General features: G+C 30.9%; 1 protein-coding gene and 1 long non-coding RNA gene across 8 annotated transcripts in view; one reads left to right on the forward strand and one right to left on the reverse strand.

Moving 5' to 3' along the window:
* LOC130894767 (peripheral-type benzodiazepine receptor-associated protein 1) overlaps positions 1 to 23,400 on the reverse strand; it is a 225,249-nt gene that overhangs the window by 184,640 nt on the left and 17,209 nt on the right. The window lies entirely within an intron of this gene.
* Positions 4,927 to 11,608, forward strand: LOC130894768 (uncharacterized). The gene is made up of 2 exons (XR_009059382.1): positions 4,927 to 5,239; positions 10,000 to 11,608. It is a non-coding gene; the product is annotated as an uncharacterized LOC130894768 (long non-coding RNA).

The following is a 23,400-nucleotide window of genomic DNA, read 5'->3' on the forward strand; positions in this document are numbered from 1 at the left end:
AACGTAACCTTAATCTCATAGTTTTGTTCGAAATATGGTACCAAAGTGGTTACGTTATGTCATGTTATGTCATATTGATACGAGAACCTGTACGTCGGGCATCTCCTGGCAATAATACAGAAGCAACGTTCCTCATTTTGATTTGTAATGATTTGTGGCCCTCCATCATGAACAATGCAAGACATAGCTATTCCACGTGCGAAATTGATCCACTACCTATATAAATTGATGCGAGTGGGCCTATTCTAAATCTCTTTAAGACATATTTTACAGTTAGAACTAATACATCAACTACCTTTTCAAGTAACTGAATCAGAACTAGGACAATAAGGAAGCATGACATCAGAGTTAGAGTTTGGTTTTGTTAAAGTTGTTTGAAAAAATCAAAAAGGGACGACAAACAAAAAAACAAATTTTATTTTTATTGTGTGAAACTGACAATAAAGCCCAATATACTCTCATATATTTGAATTGCTTGTATTTCTTTAATACCTGAAATATAAGATTAATTTGAACAATACCATTGCTGAGCAGTGTACATCAATGATAAATGAGTAATCAATAATACTGTACCTTTCCTTGCACCGTTCAATTATATTTATGTGTTGTTGATTGACTATTACACATTTTCATTTACCTACAGAAAAATTCCAGCGGGTATCGATAATAGTTATAAGAACATTAAAGTAGTTGGCAATCGATTTTTGTGTCAATATTTCTTATACATAAACTTGACGTTTCCTCGACTTGCGCTGTGTCACTAGGTATTCAAATAAACATAACTCTGAATTTTCTATTTATCGAAAGCAATATAGATCGAATGGGTTGGTTATTCCTTCACAGTATGAATATAATTCTTCTGATAAAAACGTCATCACAAGATCAACTCAATTATGAAAAAATATTAACCCGATATATTCCATACCATACAGGTAAGAATCAGTATGTAATTAGTATCAGTAAGACATATTTCATTGTCTATTCTCATTTTCCACGAATAGTCTGTGAACAGTCGATGACAAAAATAAAAATAGTTTGTGTTAGGATGCCAAAAGCTGAGGCTTCGGCAGAAAACGTTATGGAGATGGTATAACTGTAAGCTCTTGAGTATGGTAATGATTTAATTGAGAGAACGGTGAAAAAATTCGCCAACGGCAAAAGCTAACTTAACATAAAGTTTCGGAATCGGTATTAACTGTTATTATAAAATAGTAGTGGTATGAACGGAAATTTTATAATACTCCTATATATTTAATGGGTATGGAATAAATTATCACAATTATTTTATGACTTTTATAATGTGAAACTTAAAGAGGTCAACATTTTTTGAGTCTAAGAATAATAACGGAAAATTACATCTGATATAAAAATATGTGATAAGCATTTATTCATAAACAAATAATAGAGCAGCCTGAAAATCTACTTTCGCAAAAATGTAACTAAAATATTTAAAACTGTAATTTATTATTTTGTTTTATAAACAACGTTCTGATAGTCATCACTATGCCGTAATTGTTCCTCTTTATCGGTTTTTTACCCTTTATCTTTCTCTTACAAAATAAAAGTGCTCAAAAATCTTCAATCGGACGGGCATGGGGTACATTAGGGGCATTATCTTGTTTTGGTACAAAAAATATGCTATTTTGAGCTGCTCTTGCAAATGGCAGGACGCTAAGTCCGGCCAAATATGATATCGTCTCCAATGTGATGTTGAATTAGAAAATTAATTAATTTGATGAGATGACTTACTCATCCGCAAAATGTATCTACCTTAGTTGACGACAGCATCTTGGCATTCGTGCTAATTGGTTTGGGGTATATTCAAAATACTTTCGTCTTTTCCAGTATTTCTGACCCTTTATTTCTAATTCTTGTTATTCGGTACTCTTTGAAGTATGATATATATACATACGCAAATTTTTTCGAAGTAATTCCGACTTTGTCTTTTGCTCCTTTCACCAGTCTCTTCACTTTTTCTTATGTAAAAATTCTTTGTTTTCCTGTTTTGGGAGGTTTTTTTTAATTCGAATAATACGAACTAAGTCAGGCTTAGGGATATTTTCAAACAGATTATATATGCTTTTTCTTATTCCTAACTTCCAAGACATTTTACTGTAACTGACATAACATACGACTTATCTAACTAATTTCAATAAAATAAGCAAATCTTTGTTTACAATGCTATTTTGATTTAATATTTTTACAACCTATTCTGAATTTCCTAAATTTTGTGCCAATACTTTTGCGACATTAACAACGTTGTTTCAGAAACGGATACCTATACCGTTATCTGTACCCCAAATAGTTTAAGGAAGTTCTAGTTCCTGTTCAATGAATTTTTTTTCATAATTATTCATATATTCCATAATTTAGGGGATTCGAAGGTTTCGTTATTCCCACTAATAATATTATTACAAACTCGTTCCAGCTACAAAAGCCGGCCATGTATTCACGAATTCACGTTTGATATACTTTTTAAAATCAGCGGAACTCGTATGAGGTTGGTTTCTATATATTGTAATATTTTTCTGATTTATCTACGCTTTTCTATTCGTCGGGTGAATTTATAAACACTGTCTCTTACGTTTTTAATTAATTGAAACACTTACCTAACTTATATAATTTACTTGAATTCTTCGGTTACTTTTCTATTTCGTTTCGCTGACTATGACTATTTATAATAAACTAAACAACTGCGTTGAACAAACTCGTTTATGTATGCCAAAACGAAACGGACTTGTTCATAACAATATCTTTATATTTTAACTAATTTCTAGGAAGAGGGAATTTCTCTTTCCGTATCAAGACATATTTGTACCAAAAAGAGGACTGGCAGAACATAGCCTTCGAACACAAAATCGATACTGGTGATGCCAAGCAAATTAGACAATCTACTCGCAGACTACCAAGAGCAAAAAGAGAGCTGAAAGAATAATTCGAGAGATGGACGAGGAAAAAGTTTAGTCCAATGATATCTCCAGTAGTGCTTGTCAATGAGAAAGATGGAACTATGAGATTCTGTGTGGATATAGTCAGTTGTCACGAAGAAAGACAGCTATCTTCTAACCCACATTGATGATACATTGGATACTTCAGCTAGCAGCAGGCTGTTTTCTACCTTGGACCTGTAGACCAGAGATTGGCAAGTAGAGATGGTCCCAGATAAGACTGCTTTTCCTCACGAATCTAGACTATGGTAATTCAACGGTATGCTATTCGGGCTTTGTAACGCGCCCGCGATATTTGAAAGACTTACGGAAAACTTCTTGAGAGGGTTATCTTGGAAAACATACCTGATTCTTTGGATGAAATCGTGGTATCGGGAAAGACATTTTAGGAGCATCTTAATAATTTAGAAGATGTATTCACTTCAAGCTGTCCAGCTTATGCTCAGCCCAATGAAGTGCCAGTTATTCCAAAACTATCTAGGTCATAGATTGAGCAACGAAGGACTGGCAGTGGATCCAGACAAAATTACCTCTATACAGCGATCGCCGCAACCAACCGATAAACGGCGTTTATGACCTTGAAGAGACATTTGACCACGGCGCCAATATTGGGATATCCATTACCAGAGGAAGCCTCCTCCCTTGACATAAATATGTGGTTCAATTGAGAAAAAGAATGGACGACATACACAAATTGTTTCGCTCGAATCTTCATGTTGTCAACGACAGAATGAAAAACAATATGAGGCGGAAGCCACTGACGGCGGTTTTAAAAAGGGAAATAAAGTATAGCTGGAGAATCCGACAAAGAGAAAGGGGTTTTCTCCAAAACTACAAAATACTGGGTCCATACTTAGTCAAAAAATGATCAATGATGTCATCTATCGCATAAGCAAGATCCCAACGGAAAACCAAAAGTATTCTACCAAATCGACTAGCGCTTTTCGACGGAGACCATGACCTACAGAAGTTGCGATAACAGCCTGACCCTGCCTTAGAAGAATTTGTGGGTGCGTACAGAGGTACCGGCAATGCTAGATTTGGAGTCACTACAGAACAACTAGATTTGTTCACTCTACCGGAATTTATTCTCTGGCCTGCAACATTCCTGCTCGTATCAAGAACGTACAAGGATTAGCAACCGTCTTCCGGAAGAAGTATGTCGATTAGATAAACTTAAAGAGCAGATACCAGCCGCCTGCAAGACGCTGAGAATCGAACACAGTTCGGGATACATTTTCTACCTGGTAATAAAAAATGAATTTCAAGATCAATCTTCCTACCAAGATGTGTCGGGAATGCTTCCACGAACATGTCTATGACAAAGAAAGCGAGTAACCAGTTGGATTGGCGAGTCGCCAAGAAGATCATAGAGATGATAATCAAGAAAACCGAAGTTCACATATTAATTTACGGCTACCCATCACGTCATCAGTACCTGTTGAAACAGGTTCCCTGCTATTTTCATATGACCAGAAAGTGCAGGAATGGGTGTAGTTGCCGATTTAAGCATGCAGTCCCGGAGGAGCAGGTTATGTTGCGAACTCGTCCTCGACATGAAACCGGCCCTATACTTCTAAAAATTAGTGAAGTCACCGCACGTTTGATATACTTTTTATAATCCATGGAATTCTTTTGAGGTTTATTTTTATATGTTTCTATCATAGCAGGTGGTTTGTTTTTTTAACTAGTTTCTAGGAAGGTATATATATATATATATATATATATATATATATATATATATATATATATATATATATTGTAATTATAATTATATTTACCTCTATTATTATTGTTTTTATCATTATTATTTTTTTATATTGTTGTCGCTAGCACGTTATTTGCCGGGCATGAAACTCATTCTCTCTTTGAGTTCTGGCATAAATAAATAACTTATGGATGTTTTTCCTTTTAATAAATCAATAAAAGTTTTATGTTAAAAGTTAATTGTATTATTTTTAATTCAAATAAAGTTTAATAAAATGTAGTTGAATACGCCTATGAGTCTAACCTGAAGTTAGCCGTTCCTCTAATTTGATAATTCTACACAGTTATCTGTTATAAATCGACTCAGATGAATATTCTATTATTTAGATGTACAATATAAGGAAAATAGTAGAAAATTATGTCAATTTTATATGATATAATCAAGAAGTTCTATTTCTGTGAAAGGATTACATATGATACATTGAACAAAATTTAATTATACTATACAATTCATATTATTTCTACGGAACAGGAATCTTAACCTCACAAATAAGGAATTTTATCCATTATCAACGTAAGTATAGGTAATATTCCTTTTTTTTTATAAATTATTTTATATTATTACTATTATTATTATTGGCCAATAATATGTGAAGGAACTGACCTGAGATGATAATATCTTGTAATATCAGATCTAAAACTTGCATTTACTTCTATGAATTGTCAGTAACAATCATTGGATTTTCTTCAGTCCAGATATTTATCTTCCATTCATCTTTAATAATTCGCAATTATTTTGTATTTTGATTCAATTTTAACTTCTATTTCTTATAACTTTGCACTCCCCATTCTCTTTTCTGCTGATACTCTTTTCAAAATCACTGATGCTCCTTTTTTTTCAATAGCAACCATCTAATATGACTGACTAGATTTTTTTCTTGTCTCCTCACAATGTCCTTCACTTTTCAAACACTTGTCAGTTCTTATATTTATGTTTTTAAATAAACTTTTATTTCATTAATAGTTTATGAATTTTCACTATTATGGGTCATTTTGGCAACAGTTTCATATATTTTTTAAAAAAAAATCAATCTTCCACTAAGTTTTATATTAATTTATAATTAATAACATTATTCTATGATACAAATTATGATTTGTACATATGCAATCTTTTTAGAATATATCATTTTTAATAAATAATTCCTTATATATAAAATAACTATAATTAATTAACTTGCAAATATCAATTCAATTTCTTTTATTTTTTTATCGATTTTCTGCCTTTAGTTTAATTATTATCTTAACTAATCTCAATAAATTATAAATTTTCATTATGTACCTACTTGCTTTTAGATTTCTGATCATTTCAATATATATAGTATATACATTGGGAATGTCCAATCTCTGAACTGTAGATTCTAGACCTCAAAATATAATGATTCTGCTCAACATGCCTTATGCAAATATTGCTAGTTTCCGAGATACGGGGTGTTCAAAGCTTAAATTTAAATTTTGATTTTCGCAATAATTTTTTATGTTTTCACAATTTCTCTTTGAAAATTGGTAATTTTACGTTTTTGGCATGAGGAATCTAATTTAAAATTGCTAATAGAGGGCGCTAGTTACACTTGTTTGTGTTAATTAAATCAAAGTAAACTTTTTTTGGGCTAAACTTACAACTAAAATAATAAAAAAATATTAAAAAACGTTAAATTCTACAAAAAAAAGTTACTCTTCTTTAATTCGTGTAACTCAATCGGTTATCGAGTTCTTATTTGCTTCTAAAAAGTTCAATAAATCTTAATTTTTTCAAAAAAAAATTTTATTATTCCTTAAATATGTAACAATAACAAATTTGTAAACAAAGATAAAAAACTTCAAAGCAAATGCTAAATGCTCAAAATGCCCACCATTTACTTCAATATCAAAATTTACTTTAATATCAAAATCACATTCTTGAATTAAGCCTTGGTTTGATTTTTCGTTTTCTTTTCAAGTAGGCTTGTGTCACTTTTACACAGTTTGTGTAGAAGCAAAAATCGGATAATAATAAGAATAAGTAATACATTAGTATACCATTTATTAACAATTTACTAATTAACAAGTGTAATAGTTATTTATCAAATAATGCCTAGGCATAACGATTTTTCCAATAATGAGATGCGCGATATGATTTGTGTGTTTGCTCAGTCAAATTAAAGTGGTCCAGCTGCGGCTCGAAGATATTCCCAATTATACCCAAATCGAAGGCAACCCAATTACAAACTGTACCGAAGTCTTTACAACCGCTTAGGTGAAACGGGGTCCTTACGCTCTAAAACTAAGCACAGTGCTACAAAAAAAATCACTGCCGATGAAGAAGATGAAATTTTAATTTGTGTTACGGAGAATCCAGATATCAGTACTCGCCGATTAAGTCTGCAAACATGTATAAGCCTCTTAATCTACTTCTATCTACGTTTAGAATACTGAAGAGGGAAAAATTGCATCCATATCATTACACTCCTGTTCAGAATTTATTACCTCAAGATTTATCTAAGCGTCTACAATTTGCTCATTTTTTGCAAGATAATCAAAATGTTAACCCTGATTTTGTGGATACAATTCTTTTTACTGATGAAGCAACATTTACCAGACGAGGAATATTTAATTATAAAAATAATCATTTGTGGGATTCTGAAAATCCACATGCTATGAGGAAAACATATTTTCAGCACAAGTTTAAGGTTAACATTTGGTGTGGTGTAATATGTGGGTATTTAATATGTCCTTTTGAACTGCCAACCAATTTAAATGGACCTCTTTATTTAGATTCCCTTCAAGCACATTTATACGAATTACTAGAGAATATACCTCTCGCTTTAAGGCAAAATATGTGGTTTTTGCACGACGGAGCACCACCACATTATTCTTTACAAATTCGTCAATACTTAAACGAACAGTTTCCGCATCGATGGATTGGTCGTTAAAGTGAGTTTGCTTGGCCACCAAAATCCTTTAGATTTTTCAATTTGGTCGCAAATTAAGGCGTTAGTTTACAAAGAAAAAAATACTTCTCTTCCACAACTGCGACGGAAAATAGAAGAAGCTGCGGATGCAATTAAAAATAATAGATAAGGATTATTTGATATTAAGAGATCTTCACGAAAGGGGACCATAAAGTGTATTGATGTAAATGGTGGGCATTTTGAGCATTTGCTTTGAAGTTTTTTATTTTTGAAGACAAATTTGTGATTGTTACATATTTAAGGAATAATAAAATTTTTTTATGAAAAAATTAAAATTTATTGAACTTTTTAGAAGCAAATAACTCGTTAACCGATGGAGTAACTTTTTTTTGTAGAATTTAACGCTTTTTAATATTTTTTTATTATTTTGATTGTAAGTTTAGCCCAAAAAATTACTTTGATTTAATTAACAAAAACAAGTGTAACTAGCGCCCTCTATTAGCAATTTTAAATTAGATTCCTCATGCCAAAAACGTAAAATTGCCAATTTTCAAAGAGAAATTGTGAAAACATAAAAAATTATTGCGAAAAACAAAATTTAAATTTAAACTTTGAACACCCCGTATCTCGGAAACTAGCAATATTTGCATAAGGCATATTGAGCAGAATCATCATATTTTGAGGTCTAGAATCTACAGTTCAGAGATTGGAAATTCTTAATGAATCACCCTGTATATATATATAAATAAGAAAATCATCAAAATATGATACGTGAGACGCGATGCTGTTACTAAAATTATACTGTATAAGTGAGAGTCGATAGGAAACTAACAAGTGAAATATACACTATCAATATCAATGTTTGAATTAAATATTAATTTTTCGTAACGACATCGACAAGTAGAACAACTATAACGAAAAATAATCGTTTATGTAGCAATTTACGGAAGCAGAATGGTCCTCAAAATAGTTAGAAACACGTTTATACATTTCATTACCGTTTCATTGAAGTGGTATGTAGAATGAAGATAATAATGTCGCTTAATATTTAGAATATATTTTTCAATGTACTTCACAATTAAATTAAATGTTCAAAATAACCACTGTTCACTTCTTGATAATGCGTTTTAGAATTCTCGTACAACAATATACTTAGTTTTTAAATAACCTCATAAGAAGTAATCGGGAGGAGTCAAATCGGTGGATCTAGCTGGCCATTCGATCTTTGAACGTCTTCCAATCCACCTATTGGAAAAAACCTCGTTTAAATAATTTCTAACTGTACTTGCAAAATGCGGCGGAGCTTCGCTCCGTCTTGATGATAGGAAATAGATTGATCTATATCATTTGGATAATTAACATCGGGAAAAAGTCTCTGTAAGTTGGGCACTAAGAAGTTTATTGTTAACAATACAAGTCCAAACGTTCACTTTTTAAGGATATTGTATGTGAGCCTCACTCATCCAGTGAGGATTTTCTCTGCTTCAATATCTACAGTTCTATTTTTTTAAGAACTGCAAATCTGCGTTCATTCTGTCCATCATCAATTCACAGAGTTCTTGCCTTTTATCAGGATCATCTTAATTTTTTCAATATTTCTTATATGTTCACTTTCACGAAACTTTTTCCAATTTTACCAACTGTAGAAAGCGAAACGAGCTGACCAGGGTATTTATTATTGAAAATTTCACAATCTTCCTGAGCTCTTGTTTTATTACCACAACCAATCATAATAAAATGTATATTCTTTGAGTCTCTGACAAATAAGCCATAATTAAATTTAATACCAGCACAAATATTAGAGTGACTTCAAATAACTGATGTATGTAAATGATAGTAGCCTACTAGATTCATATAAATTATTTTTTCCTGATTATTAGCAGAACAGATACAAGAATACCTGATTATTACTAAAGTATATTTTAAGACGAGACAATATTGCTGATTAAGAAGTTAGGATAACGGAAGAAATTAACAAAATAACCCCTGAGGTCATACAAAATATTGACGAGAATTCTAAAATTGCCTCGGTTATTGTTAAGAAGTGAATGGTGATCATTTCGAACATTTAATTTAATTGTAAAGTACACTGAAAAATATATTCTCAATATTATGCGACATTATCATCTTCATTCTGCCTAAAGTTTTGTGATAGGGATATTATCAAAATTTTACATTTCAAAAATTAATTTTCTTAGTTATGATGGGAACAATTTAAAAAATACTTTAAGTTGCTAAACAGGGGACTAAAATACCTTTCCAACAAGGTGCCACACGACTGCTTTCTTATTTAAAATTTTCGAGCGGGTGTTTATACTTCAGAGGGGGTGCTTGAAGGGGATAATATTTTCATACTGTAAATTGTCAATTTAAGAATAAAATTTAACCTGTTTCAGGTTTTTTCACACAGTACATAATAAAAATACAATTGAATTTATTCCATACAGATGGACCGCATTGTATAATAAAGATGAAATTATATATTAGCAAACTTCAATAACTACATTAATTTGTTTATTGCCATCAAATTTTTTGAAAGCTATAAAATTAGTTGTATAGGCAATATAAAAATTACAATAGATCTCTTAAACAGAATGCAATGTCTGTGTATAAACGATGCGAGCAACAGTACTTGTGGATCGATCACCCAAAGATAGAAATAAGCTAATACACACTTCAAATTACCCTTAAAAACCTATAATATTTCTCACATAGCAGTAATATGATATTTATAATAGTGGATTCATGATTATTCAGTATAAACAGTGTATTCAGTATTTATAAAACAATTCGGTAATAAAAAAGTGTTAGCTTTGTGTTATTTGTATGTTGACCCTACCACTATTGTCTTTTGCAAGAATATGGAGATACTGAAGAATGAAAAATGTATTTGATGAAAAAAGTTTTTTGTTGAAAAAATTAAGTTCTGAGACCAAAATATAATACAACTAAACTAAAATATAAATAAAAAACAAAATAAATTTCTCTAATTTATTATTCCATAGACCTTTTGACATATTGATGCTGATAAATGTTCTTAATTTTAGACCTTTTCTGTTCTAAAATTTTTTTCTAATAATTTTTGAAACAGTGATAAAAAATTGACGTTTCCACTTAACTTCAGTCTTTATCAAAATATGATATTGACACTGCAATTTTAATTACCAGATCGTAGTTAATGCAGTTAATTTTCTAAATATTGAGAGGTCTGCCCTATGTAGACAGCGTCACAATTTTACAAGGCACTTGATATATAATATTACTTCTTTTGTTTTTTTGGTGTTTTAGATTTTAATTTAGTGAAATATTTGGATAATGTATTATGTCCTTTATGACTTATACTAATATTATATTAATTGAAATTATTTGATAATTGCTGGGAAAGTCCTTGTACATATGGTACGGGAAAATGTTTTATGTTATCAAGTTTTGTTTCTGTTTTGTTTTTTAATTGATTATAGTATCTGTTCATCCCTTTCTTGAATATGTTGTTTATCATTTTTTCCGGATAATTATTTTCTTTCAATGCATGAATAACATGAATTGAAATTCAAATATCTTGAGGACCAAGTTGGTTTTATATACCATTCTCTTCTTATGTTATTGTTAATTTTGTATAATGTGACATCAAGAAAATTGATTTTATTATTTTGTTCGATTGTGAATTAGAGTTTTTTATGATAAGAATTGAATTTTTTATTTATGTTTTCAATTTGATCCTTTGGTAAGGCAGTAATCAACTACATATCGGAAAAGAATGGAATAATTATATTAAGTTTGCTTAGAACCGTTTCCTTAAGATCTTCCATTACTAATTATGCTATAACACTTGAAATGGAAGCTCTCGTAGCACAACCATCAATTTGTTTGTATATTTCATTTTCATATTTGAAGTATGTTATTGTAAGTGAAGTTCTATAGCTTTTATAAATTAGTTTTGAGGTATTTCTGTATATTCTTTACTTTTGTCCCATATTTTTATCAATATATTTTTTATATTGGTAATAGGAATATTTATATATAAAAAAATCACACCTTATGAAACTAGTACTTGCATTGGGGATAAAAAGAGAACGAAGGACGTAAAAAATATTAAATCATATCTACTTAAAAAAAACTGGGTGTTCATCGATATTTCTGTCAATATCAACAACCCCAACGACTCGTAATTGCAAGAAGAGGGTCATAAAGGCCGTTTGAAATGATGCAAGATAACGTGCAATGAAAGACGCAATATTTCTTGATCAAAAACATACGCAGATGAAGTTCAGCTAATTGTTTCATACAAGATCTCGCACTTGCAACATCGGTTTGGTGCCATTTTTATTACGTGCAAGCTGCAATTCTAGACAGAAATGAGTTTCTGATCTGCTGATATTGTCTCCCGCCAATAGTTGTCTTATGTTTCATTTTCATTATGAGTTTTCCAAATGTTTCTACATACATTCTCAAATATTTTTTATATGTTTTTTTATCTAATTCCAGAGCTTGTCCTACAATCCCCTAGGTGCCTAATCCATGAGGCTGAAAAAGCAAGGCAGCAGCAGATATAGTTATTGCGAGTGACTTATTCACTTTACTTTGTTATTTCAACTTTTAAGCAGACTACAAAATTTTGAATAAAAGTCGAGGTTAGGAAATTGTTTACTTTTTCTTATGGAATTTTGATTAGTGGCAATCATAACGTGATGGCAAAGGACTTGCATAATGTCAAGTGACGTGCAACATTCGTCCATTGAATTGATCTTGTATTATGTCAAGCGTCCTTAACTGCTGACTAGTTTGGAGATTTTTTCATATGCTATCTAATGCCATCTTCACTTTCAAGTGCGAACAAGTGGTGAAGGAATTTGGGGATGATATTAAATATCATGATATTGAATATGCATTTATATTCCGTAAATACCTGATTGCACTACACAGTGGAAAATTGTGGGCTATGATATAATCTTTTTCTTAGTTTGTATTGAAATTTTTTTTAGAATACTTCAAGTCGCTACTGATTCAAGTTTTAGAAAAAGAAAAAGAGAGAGAGAGAATGTACATTTCTTCTATATACACAAATTGATCGAAATATTATTCTCACAATAAAGTGATCTGGTACAGTTGCTACTACATTATTGATTGTCTTGCAATCATTTCAGCAAACAGACCTCGCTTCGACTGCGTTAGGGTATTGCAGAAATGCTAAATTAAATGAATGAAATCTCGAAGAAAAACAATATCATTGAGGTGCCATTAATTGAAACTTTGTTCCAATGAATTATATTACAGTAAAATATTTTTTGAGAATTGCTATTCTATCATTAGAAATACGTAGTAAAACCAAAGCACAACCAAATAGTACAAACCATTGAAATAAAAGATACATGATAAACATAAGCAACATATTGCAAAGGAGATTCCAAATAAAGAAAGACTAGACACATAAATTAGTATACTATTGACACACCAATTTATTTAAAAAATTAAAGCATTAGGTTGCGTTGAATGTACGAAGCGTGTAGAAGAGAGAGAAATAGAGTGCAACGTCTTTTCTGAAATTGGAAAAGCGTACTTACGAATTAGGCAAACGGATTCAAAGATGAATAAGGTCAGAATTTTTAATCTTTTAAAGAAGTCCTTGCAGCGAGCCCTGCTGTTTAATCCGAGTAAATAACTAACAGCTCTCTTTTGTAGTTTGAGGATTCGCAAATAGGTGCATTAGGCAACGGGACTCTCTCAGTCCGCTCCTATTTAACATAGTGATGGATGAAATCATAAAACAAGTACGCAAACTAAGAGGATACAAAATAAAGAAGTCAAAATCCTGTGCTATGCAGACGATGCGGTACTGTTGGCGGAGAACGAGGACGATCTGCAAAGGCTACTGTACCAATTTAACAAAACAGCAAAAAAGTTCAATATGATAATATCAACGGCAAAGACAAAATCAATGGTTACTTCCAAGACACCGATCAGATGTAAGCTTGTGGTGGAAAACAAAATAATACACCAGGAAATGAAATTTAAATATCTGGGAATCGAAATATCTGGACACGGGGACGTGGAGACGGAAGTAAGAAACCAAGCTACAAGAGCCTCAAGTGCAGCAGCCTTATACCTAAATGACACAATCTGGCGAAATAAATACATTCGAACTGAAGCAAAAACCTGCATATACAAGACCGCAATCAGACCTATATTATCCTATGCAGCAGAGACCCGACCTGAGACCTCTAAAACGAAACGGATATAGGAGACTACAGAAATGAAAATAGTTCGAAGAATAGCGGGAAGAATACTAATGGATAGAGAAAGGAGTGAAAACATAAGACGAACATGCGGGATAGATAACATCAATGACTGGGTACTGGATAGAAAGATAAAATGGAATGAGCACATTGACCGCATGACGGAAGAAGAATTGTGAAAATATCAAGGGACAAATCACCAGCAGGACAAAGAAGCCTTGGAAGACCTAGGAAAAGATGGAGTGACAACCTCCCAGGTGAGGCAGGAAGAAGAAGAAGAAGGATTCGCTCAAATTGAATCGCAGAACACGTATACCAGTAGGGAACGGAATATCGAAGATGCGACTCAATAAGAGCATAATAAACTATTAAGGAGGTGGATAAGCTCAGTTATTTGTAAACTGTCGTCAATAGTGTTGTTAATCTATAAAAAAGGCAGTAATGTATTTTTATATAACAAAGCTTTAATTTAAGAAACGTTGAGGCGGAGATTAGAATCGCAACATGATTTAAGGGTGATTAGGTCACTAGATATGGTCATATGAAGTGCCGTTAGATCAGGGGTGCTCCAAAAGAAATTAGTATCGACTGATACATAATTTACCACTGATGACTAGATAGGCGATGTCGTTTATAAACAGAAGAAACAAAACAGGGCCTAGTACTGAGCCTCGGGGCATTCCACATTCTATTGGCTTGCAAGAAGACATCATTGTATCAACCCTTACATGCTGACTTCTGTTAGTAAAGTACCTATGCGAGAGGTGCTCCTCTGAAACCGTAGTACTCTAATTTGTTGATTAAAATATCATAATTAACAAAATATAAAGCTTAAGAAAAATCACAAAGTCTCGAGGTCTCAAAAATATTTGACTTAGTCTAAAAATATAAAACAAACAAATGATGTAAATATCCAAACATCTATCAACAATTGCCTGGGATCAATATGCTATATATTAGAATAAAATATTTACAAGTAGATTATAAAAACTGAACCAAAGAGATATTGAAGATTACAAAAACAGAAAAATGTATGGGTAGCAGGCACAACACAGTTGTGTCAATTGAGATTCGCATAGCATCTGAAAAAGTGTATCGTTTAAATTTTTTTAGAAGTGAAACTACAAATCTTTTAATACTAAAGAACCAGAGACGAATTGAACCAGTAAGAAATAAAACCTCGTAACCTCCGGCAATAAATTATATTGGATACAAAAAAGTAAGCGAGTTGTAATGGAAACATCAAAGAATAATAAATTGAGAGAATGCGAAAAAGAAGTTATTCTGACGATTCTATTCTCAGCTCACAGAGTGCTTCCACTTCTCCTCTTCCTTTTTTATAACTTTTGTATTATTTCCATAAAATGTTTTGTATATACAAAACAGTATATCATACTTCCCACATCCTCCTCTTCTGCCACAAAAGTGTGAATTGTATCCACTTGTAGAACATATTCTTCAAATTTTTCTTTATTATTGATTGTCCTTATTTTTCCATGCAAAGCATTCACCTATTTTATTTTTACTATTTTAGCTATTCTGTTTCCTCATGATTATTGTTTGTTTTCTTGCCTCATAAAATTTTCTAAATGCAAAGGCTTCTTCTGCTGGTCCATATATTAGTACTATTTTTATTATATTTCTCATAAAAATTTTCCAGCAATGCCTTCATCATCCTCTTACTCATTCATAGTTTATGACGCTATTACTCGTATTTATTTCTTTTTAGTCTGTTTTTTTTTTATTAATATCAATTGTTTTCTTTGTTTTTTTCAGTTTTCGTCATCCCTGTAGCAGCTGTAATTCATTAGTTTCCATTTTTTCGTAATTATATCAGTTTACCTATTTCTTTGACGAATATTTCTATTTCAATGTTTATTTTAATCATGCTAATTGCATTACGGATTTGTTTTAAATGACATTCGTCCGTCATTACAATATAGAATAATTATCAACATTAGGTCACAGGAACTTTCATATTCCAACTTTTATTCGAATATTTGATCAATTGTAAGAACTTCTCTATGTGATTTGTAGTCATCATATGCAATTATGAAATACTCTTTTATTCGCAAAAATGCTTAGTGAATCTGGTAAAGTCCAAATAGGCCAAGGACAGAAATAAAGATCAAGTAAATTAATGCCGAACATTCATTCCAGAATTTCATAGCATATTATTGAAAAAATTTCTTTCCCAAAACAGATACGCCTATAAAAATATGCTCATAACACTATTTAGATAAACAAATTGATATGTTGAGATGGAGATAACTTCACTTTGAGTTAACATACCCTCAAAAATCTGATTGATTTGCTTCATTCTTGAATTATGATTTCATCAAAGCTAAGAATTTCACTAGTCATGGCTTATTCAAAATTCACATCCGTACTTACTTAGTATCTGTGCTACTATTTTCATTAATTTGAAATTTCTGCGAATAATATCAATGGCTTCATTTTATCCAAACTGCCAGTCTGTCACTACTTGAAACATTATTAATTGCGTAGAAAATCATAAGATAAATATAGTTGTACTGGAAGAGTCAAATGGAGAGAATTAGTAAACAGAATACACGAATCAATAGAAAAATGTATGTGGTTGCTGTGGAATATCTGTTTTCCAAGACGACTCGGTTCCACGCAACAACAAATTAAAAAAAAAATGCGTATCATCTGTTGAAAAGAAATAGCAAACCACTGACTGTATTGTTTCTGGAAAAGCCCTTCAACATGGACCGATCGATAAAGTGTAGATCTCTTTTATATATTTTAACTAGAAAGAATAATACAAGTAGTGGGTCGCCTACTTTAATAGCGTAAGAAGCAGAAAATATCAATTATACTCGAATTTGATACTAATAATACAATGAAAAATAGAAGCAGGTAAATTGGAAACTGGAATTTTTATAATAAATTCGATCAGTGAGTATCTCACAACACAAATCCATGTTTCAATTCTCATGTAGCGTAATGGAGAAAATAAAATATTTTTGAAAAAAATAACATTGTTACCTACATAACTCTGCAGTGTGTTCTATTTAAAAAGCATTAAAAGTGTATTCATATTAATGGAAAAGAAAAGGCTCAATAGAATAACTAGTTTTGTTTATAAATCATTTTGCTCACGAATGACGAAAAGACTAATTTAAGTATTGACATACTAAAACGACAAAGTGATACCCAACAAAGATACTTTTCTGAAACCTAAATCCTTCATCATAAAAATATGAAAGATGATGACCTTGATGACCCTACTTGGAGAATAAAGTATTCTTATTTTATCCATCATCATGATATACTTGAGGATCATCTCCCATTCATAAAATTAATTTATATCAATAATTCTTTTTGTATTTTTAAAATACAACTATGGTGGAGAGCAAGTCTATAGTTCAGTCGGAGTTTGTTTAAAATATTTCCAGTCCATTTCAAAATCACCCTGAATTTTTTTATTTATGATAGTCTCCCATTTTTTCTACTTGACAGCTAGAAGGCCACCATCAACAAATCCCGGGCGCTTTAAATTTTGTGAAACAAGTCATACCGCCGACTTCTCTAAAAAGTACTTTTAATCCTAAATACCAACCTTAACAACGTTAGCCAAACGGTATGGCTCTACTCAAGTCAAGTCAAGTCAAGTTTTATCCAAATAATATACAGGATATCTCGAAACTGATTTTCTGACTTCTGATATATTTTATCATTATCTAGAAGCATCACGCACTTTTTGGACATATTTTTGAAAACACAACTATACATTTCTTATATTATATAATCTGGAAATACAATTTCTCCAATATAAACCCGCATTTTCCATTACCGCCATGAGCGTATGGGATAAATATTAAATTTGTTAAAATGTCTATTTTCATTTGATGTTATAAATTTTGTTTTATTTAATACTAAGCCAGCTTACTGTGAAGTGTATTGCTGTTTGATTGGGGGTTATGACATACCTTTTTCTCCAGATGTTTCTTCGTTCTCGCCTATAATTTTTACCGGTTGCTTTGGATTCGACAGTTTTATTCTGGTATTTTGTTTTCGGGTATCCGGCGTATGTTTAATTTCTGTTGCTATTTGTTTTTGTTTCATTATCTATTTTCTTATGGAATCTTACGTCCATTGCATTTATACCAGGTATTCCTATTTCCTTTGGTTACTGAAATAATATGAATTTGCGATTTTAGAACCTCGGTCATGAATGTATTTTTGAAACATTCATATTTTCATGATATTTTGAAGAGGCGAAAAAAAATTTTCAGTTGATATATGTGATTTATCCATTTTCCCCTTTCTTCCTAGAAAAAATATATTTGATTTTGTTCCACTTTCGTACTGTATTAATATATTTGATAAAATCAAAACAAATAACTTGTAAAAAGTTCTAACTATACTAATATTTTAAACATAACGAGATGAAATATACTAGATGTATCATAATACAATAACACATTACACAACACAATATCATAATACAATATCGAACTAATAATTCAATTAATCTATTTCAATATAAATAGAGTAGGATGAGCTAAAATTTCGTATTTTCAATACAATGTGAAGTTATGAAGTACATTATGAATAAATTGAAATAAATGAATGTAAATAAAAAGAATGTTAGATTTTGGCATAAACGTCAGTAATCACGGATTTTTGTTCTGAGGTAATTGCATTCTTCATATTAGATAACAAAATAAAACACTCAAAGTTTTAGTAAATGAATTTATTAGGAAATATCGAACAGTAATATTAAATAATGTAACAATAATAACTACACTTTTTATGAAATTCTTGATATAAAATTATAATAATTATAGACTGAGCATTTGAAACAATTATCAGAAACTACAAGTAGTACGGTCCTGTATATATTCCTTGTGTATTTTACAGCTACAACATTGTTAATGGGAAATTCGAATGGCCAACAAATTGAGTAAATTTATTGAATTTGGACTATGTGTTATCAAGAAAATATAAACAAAGTAGCTCTTAATTTTGACTACAGAAAGAAATGGACAAAATCCATTAAACAACCTGAATCTCCTTTAAGAAGACTGTAAAACCCCAAAAATGTAGTATATGTAGAATCTACTAGCGATGACCTCTAGTTATTCTTGGGTTAAGTAATCATTTACTATTGAAACACCTACTACAAATAAAAACGTTGATTATTATTGGTTATATTTCAATATTCACCTTTTATCGAAAATATAATCTACTGTGATTGGACCTTGAAAAATGTACAATTTTTTGCATCAGTCTTAACCATCTTATTATATATAATAATATGTAATTTTATTGATGGTCCAACAATTTTATAAAACATTATTCTTCATAATGGTAACTGGATCAACGCTACCGAAACGTTGACATAAAAGAATATACCATAAGAAACATACAAAATATATTTGTTGTCAGTTATGCTGAATTATTGATAATTTATCATTTTTTTTAGTTTGTCTAGTTTTTAATGAACATGAAACAGTTTTACAATATTTGAAAATCTGAGTTCGCAATAATAAATTGAAAATGTATTGCCTATGACTACAACCACAGATTGCATTTGTTGCATACCATGCGGGAACAATTTTTTCTGTTTTCCCAACAATTTTCTTTTTCAAATTTAATATTATTTTATTATCTAAAACTTTCCTTATATTTTTGTCGAAGTTATTAAGTACTATCATGGTGAAATTTTTCAATAATGTTGTTGGAGTTTTCAATGCACACTTATCATTTAAATAGAGAATAGAATAGAATAGAATAAAGAAGCTCTTGTCCACTGTTTATGTCATCAGAAGCTTCTAAAATTTTTGTATTGCTCTTCAATAGGTTATAATTTCAAAAATATATGACTCATGCTTGATTTACCTATAACAGATTTGTGAATAAAATAATTTTGTTAAATTAGTACCAGTAGTAATATAAATATATTTAACTCAACAATGAGCTCAGTTTTAACATTTCTATATTATTTTGTGGTCAATCCAAAAAGTATAAATAGATAATACAATAAATAATATTTTCGATTATTATAACTTTTGGCTCTCCAATGTGAAACCAAGACCGGTCCTGGGTTAGTTGGTACAGTTATCAATAAGGATGAGGCCATTGTATAAATATCTTTACACAATGATAAAACTGACAATACTTTTATAAGTAGGTATTTTAGTAGTAGTTGATGGGACAATTTTTTTTTTATTAAAAAGAGTTTTTTATTTATTGGTCTTATCCAAATTTTCGCATTGATTCGTAGCTTTCAATACAAAGCTAATGAATATAATATTTATATTAAAATCAGATTATTTAAATATCTTTGGTACGTATATACTTATTTGTATATTTTTTATTCCTGGTTTTGTTACAATTCTTTTAAATGGTGTTTTTGGTTTGATTTTAAAAACCTTATTAAAGTTTAGTTTTTTTACCGTTGTTGTGAGCATAAAGAAATTTCAATGATGTGTAGTTGTTTTTGAGAATTATACACAGATATGGAATTATCTTAAAACAATTCGGGAAAATTATATCATTCCGACGATGATGTAAGATACAATAAGGGAAATTCTAAATAAGAGGAATTACTAGTCGTTATTCCATTCATGTCCGTTATTGAAATGAAATAAATTCAAGTTTTTGAACATAAAAAAATACTTTACCATAACCATTACAATAAATATGTATGTTAACATTGATATTCCTTATATTAGGTAATGCTAAGCCAGAAATCACTAAGAAATAAGCTGATATGCGGCAAACATTTCAGTGAAAATATTAGTCAATCTAAAAGATTGTCTACTACTGCTGTACCATTCCGCTACAAAAATGATGAAGGTTTAGAAAGTGAATCGGATAGGAAAAATTTGGATGAACAAATAATCCAATTGAATGTTTCCTCACATCCACAAACATATTCAAATAGTGATTTTATTGCCCCGATTCATTCCAGAAACATTGACATGACAGATAGTTCTATCAGTAACCATGAAAATGAAGAGTGGTTGAAAGAGTTACAGAGCCTTCCATCTTGTTCTATGGGAATTGGAGGTAGGAAGCAGTCATTGCAAGAAGAAAATGAACGGTTGAGAAAGGAACTAAGCAATGCTAGGAAAAAAGTCAATAACCTGAATACTCAATTGAGAGCTACAAAAAAAAAAGATTATAAAAACTCTCTGCGAACGGTTTATATGGAGAAGGAACTCTCACGAATTTTACAAAATCTCTTATAATATGCAATTACGACATAAGATGAAGTCCCCATGGTTACTATCTGAAAAGAAAACTTCCCTGTCATTATTTTATAAAGGACCTAAGACATACAGATGGGTTGCCAATTTCCGTGGCAAACCTGAATTCAATAAAAAAAATTTTATGCACGTTACTTTAAAGGCGGATACGATGCTGCCTTACGAGAAGAAATGTATTCTGATGTTCGGCGAAATGTCTATTAAGATGAATCTTGAGTACAACATAAAAACAGATTTAATTGAGGGTTTCGAAGATCTGGGCGAGTTTTGAAGAGAGCCTTTCCCTGCCAGTGAAGCTCTAGTTCTCATGATCAGAGGAATCTATAGCAACTGGAAAATTCCTATTGCCTACTTTGTATCGAATGGTAGGGTGTCATATGTTTCTTTATGGTGTATAATCACCAAGGTATTGGAAAAACTTAGTGAGACATAATTAGACACTATAGGCATAGTATGTAATTTATCAACTACCAATCAGAAACTCATAAAGCATTTGGGGGTTAACAAAAACCAACCTTATTTTTTTCATAACGAGAAAAAATATTATGCTTTTTGTGATGCTCCCCATCTGTTGAAATGCGTTAGAAACAATTTTTTGAACAAAATTTTCATATTTAATGAGCAGTTCATATGTTTTTTTGACATTCGAAAAGTTTATGATCATGATAAAAGGAGCAAAACAGGAAAAAGGCCTTATTGAAACTGACTTATAACCACATCAATCCGATTTCTTTCAAAAAAATGAAGGTTAAATTAGCTGCCCAATTGTTGAGTCACAGTGTTTATTCTGCCATAATGACATCTTTGGAAACTGGGGAACTTATTTCAAGTACATTTAAAAACACGGCTAACTTTGTTCTAACATGAACAATTTATTTGATGTCCTGAATAGTACACGTTTACATTCAACAAAACCCTGTAATCGTGTTCTGAGCGATACGAATCCAGAAGTGCTAGCAGCTTTAAGCTCAGGATATGATTTATTGGAAAATCTATACAAAGTTGGAAAAAAGGGAAGTTTGACCAGACCTGATAGCTTTGATGGTTTTTTTCTCACCATTAACTCTGTTAAACAATTTGCAAGTGATCAAAAAAAGAAGGTTTCAATTATTTATTCACAAACAAACTAATTCAAGATCAACTTGAAAATCAATTTTCTGTTTATCGTCAACGAGGAGGGTATAACAGAAACCCAACAGTGAAAGCTCTTCGAGCTGCACTTAAAATAAATATTGTCGCCAATTTAATGAGGCCCCCTAGAAGTGCTAATGCAGGCAGTAAACTGGATGATGATGATAATATACTGCTTTTACCAACATATGACAATGAAGCACTCGCTTCATTAAATATTGAAACAGAATCATCATCCGAACAAACGGATTAATACACCAATTCAATACCTCTTCCGAGGTACATTCAAATGATATTGCGACGTTAGAAAATTGTTCTGTAGTCTATTTTGGGGGTTATTTAATTAAAAAAATTTTTAGATCGCTTCAATTGCAAAGACTGTAAAGTCAGTTCATAAGCTTCTGATGACATAAACAGTGGACAAGAACTTCTTATATTCTATAAGAATTATTATTAAAATGATAAGTGTGCATTGAAAACTCCAACAACATTATTGAAAAATATCATCATGATAGTATTTAATAGCTTCGACAAAAATATAGGGAAAATTTCAGATAATAAGATAGTATTAAATTTGAAAAAGATTTGCAACAAATGCAATCTGTGGTTGTAGTCATAGGCAATACATTTTCAATTTATTATTACGAAGTCAAATTTCCAAATAATGTAAAACTGTTTCAAGTTCATTAAAAACTAGATAAACTAAAAAAATTATTAATTATTAATAATTCAGCATAATGTTTTATAAAATTGTTGGTCCCTGACATTAATGAAAAAATTCGAAAACTAGAACATCAATAAAATTACATATTATTATACATAATAAGATGGTTTAAGACTGATGCAAAAAATTGTCGTACATTTTTCAAGGTCCATTCACAGTAGATTATATTTTCGATAAAAGGTGAATATTGAAATATTTGTGTGGATTGTGGTTTGATTTCCAATATTCAACAACAAAAAGAATGATGAATAACCAATAATAATTAACGTTTTTATTTATAGTAGGTGTTTCAATAGTAAATGACTGATTACTTGACCCAAGAATATCTAGAAGTCATCGCGAGTAGATTCTACATATACTACATTTTTTGGGTTTTAGAGTCTTCTTAAAGGAGATTCAGGTTGTTTAATGGATTTTGTCCATTTCTTTCTGTGGTCAAAATTAAGAGCTACTTTGTATATATTT

The sequence above is a fragment of the Diorhabda carinulata genome, chromosome 6, assembly GCF_026250575.1.
Source record: "Diorhabda carinulata isolate Delta chromosome 6, icDioCari1.1, whole genome shotgun sequence".
NCBI lineage: Eukaryota > Metazoa > Arthropoda > Insecta > Coleoptera > Chrysomelidae > Diorhabda > Diorhabda carinulata.